This window comes from Dunckerocampus dactyliophorus, unplaced genomic scaffold (genome assembly GCF_027744805.1).
Source record: "Dunckerocampus dactyliophorus isolate RoL2022-P2 unplaced genomic scaffold, RoL_Ddac_1.1 HiC_scaffold_39, whole genome shotgun sequence".
Taxonomy (NCBI): domain Eukaryota; kingdom Metazoa; phylum Chordata; class Actinopteri; order Syngnathiformes; family Syngnathidae; genus Dunckerocampus; species Dunckerocampus dactyliophorus.
Window position 1 is genome coordinate 85,001 of NW_026559875.1, and position 2,718 is coordinate 87,718.

Genomic DNA, 2,718 nt, shown 5'->3' on the forward strand with positions numbered 1-2,718 from the left:
TGTGGAGAGCCGCTGTGTCCCTGGATGAAATGAGAAAAAAGGTGAAAAAATGGCAAAGTGTCAAGGGAGAAATTCAGAAACCCAGGCCGAGCTGCCTGGAGCCCAGGGGCGGCTGCAAAGTCTGTGGAGAGCCGCTGTGTCCCTGGATGAAATGAGAAAAAAGGTGAAAAAATGGCAAAGTGTCAAGGGAGAAATTCAGAAACTCAGGCCGAGCTGCCTGGAGCCCAGGGGCCGCGGGAAAGTCTGTGGAGAGCCGCTGTGTCCCTGGATGAAATGAGAAAAAAGGTGAAAAAATGGCAAAGTGTCAAGGGAGAAATTCAGAAACTCAGGCCGAGCTGCCTGGAGCCCAGGGGCGGCTGCAAAGTCTGTGGAGAGCCGCTGTGTCCCTGGATGAAATGAGAAAAAAGGTGAAAAAATGGCAAAGTGTCAAGGGAGAAATTCAGAAACCCAGGACGAGCTGCCTGGAGCCCGGGGGCGGCTGCAAAGTCTGTGGAGAGCCGCTGTGTCCCTGGATGAAATGAGAAAAAAGGTGAAAAAATGGCAAAGTGTCAAGGGAGAAATTCAGAAACTCAGGCCGAGCTGCCTGGAGCCTCAAAGCGGATAGAAATAGCGTGGAGAGCCGCTGTTAAGCCAGACGCCCTCTGGCGGACACAGGCAGGAGTTGCAGTAAATGCATTGAAGTCAATGGGCGAGAGTAAGCCATGCCTTGCGTCCTGGAGCCCAGGGGCGGTTCTAAAGTCTGTGAGAGCCGCTGTGTCCCTGGATGAAATGAGAAAAAGGGTGAAAAAATGGCAAAGTGTCAAGGGAGCTAGGCAGAAACCCATGCCTAGGGTCCTGGAGCCCAGGGGCCGCGGGAAAGTCTGTGGAGAGCCGCTGTGTCCCTGGATGAAATGAGAAAAAAGGTGAAAAAATGGCAAAGTGTCAAGGGAGAAATTCAGAAACCCAGGCCGAGCTGCCTGGAGCCCAGGGGCGGCTGCAAAGTCTGTGGAGAGCCGCTGTGTCCCTGGATGAAATGAGAAAAAAGGTGAAAAAATGGCAAAGTGTCAAGGGAGAAATTCAGAAACCCAGGCCGAGCTGCCTGGAGCCCAGGGGCGGCTGCAAAGTCTGTGGAGAGCCGCTGTGTCCCTGGATGAAATGAGAAAAAAGGTGAAAAAATGGCAAAGTGTCAAGGGAGCTAGGCAGAAACCCATGCCTAGGGTCCTGGAGCCCAGGGGCGGTTCTAAAGTCTGTGAGAGCCGCTGTGTCCCTGGATGAATTGAGAAAAAGGGTGAAAAAATGGCAAAGTGTCAAGGGAGCTAGGCAGAAACCCATGCCTAGGGTCCTGGAGCCCAGGGGCCGCGGGAAAGTCTGTGGAGTGCCGCTGTGTCCCTGGATGAAATGAGAAAAAAGGTGAAAAAATGGCAAAGTGTCAAGGGAGAAATTCAGAAACTCAGGCCGAGCTGCCTGGAGCCCAGGGGCGGCTGTAAAGTCTGTGGAGTGCCGCTGTGTCCCTGGATGAAATGAGAAAAAAGGTGAAAAAATGGCAAAGTGTCAAGGGAGAAATTCAGAAACTCAGGCCGAGCTGCCTGGAGCCCAGGGGCGGCTGTAAAGTCTGTGGAGTGCCGCTGTGTCCCTGGATGAAATGAGAAAAAAGGTGAAAAAATGGCAAAGTGTCAAGGGAGAAATTCAGAAACTCAGGCCGAGCTGCCTGGAGCCCAGGGGCCGCGGGAAAGTCTGTGGAGAGCCGCTGTGTCCCTGGATGAAATGAGAAAAAAGGTGAAAAAATGGCAAAGTGTCAAGGGAGCTAGGCAGAAACCCATGCCTAGGGTCCTGGAGCCCAGGGGCGGTTCTAAAGTCTGTGAGAGCCGCTGTGTCCCTGGATGAATTGAGAAAAAGGGTGAAAAAATGGCAAAGTGTCAAGGGAGCTAGGCAGAAACCCATGCCTAGGGTCCTGGAGCCCAGGGGCCGCGGGAAAGTCTGTGGAGTGCCGCTGTGTCCCTGGATGAAATGAGAAAAAAGGTGAAAAAATGGCAAAGTGTCAAGGGAGAAATTCAGAAACTCAGGCCGAGCTGCCTGGAGCCCAGGGGCGGCTGTAAAGTCTGTGGAGTGCCGCTGTGTCCCTGGATGAAATGAGAAAAAAGGTGGAAAAATGGCAAAGTGTCAAGGGAGAAATTCAGAAACTCAGGCCGAGCTGCCTGGAGCCCAGGGGCGGCTGCAAAGTCTGTGGAGTGCCGCTGTGTCCCTGGATGAAATGAGAAAAAGGGTGGAAAAATGGCAAAGTGTCAAGGGAGAAATTCAGAAACTCAGGCCGAGCTGCCTGGAGCCCAGGGGCGGCTGCAAAGTCTGTGGAGTGCCGCTGTGTCCCTGGATGAAATGAGAAAAAAGGTGAAAAAATGGCAAAGTGTCAAGGGAGAAATTCAGAAACCCATGCCTAGGGTCCTGGAGCCCAGGGGCGGCTGTAAAGTCTGTGGAGAGCCGCTGTGTCCCTGGATGAAATGAGAAAAAGGGTGGAAAAATGGCAAAGTGTCAAGGGAGAAATTCAGAAACTCAGGCCGAGCTGCCTGGAGCCCAGGGGCCGCGGGAAAGTCTGTGGAGAGCCGCTGTGTCCCTGGATGAAATGAGAAAAAAGGTGAAAAAATGGCAAAGTGTCAAGGGAGAAATTCAGAAACTCAGGCCGAGCTGCCTGGAGCCCAGGGGCGGATGCAAAGTCTGTGGAGAGCCGCTGTGTCCCTGGATGAA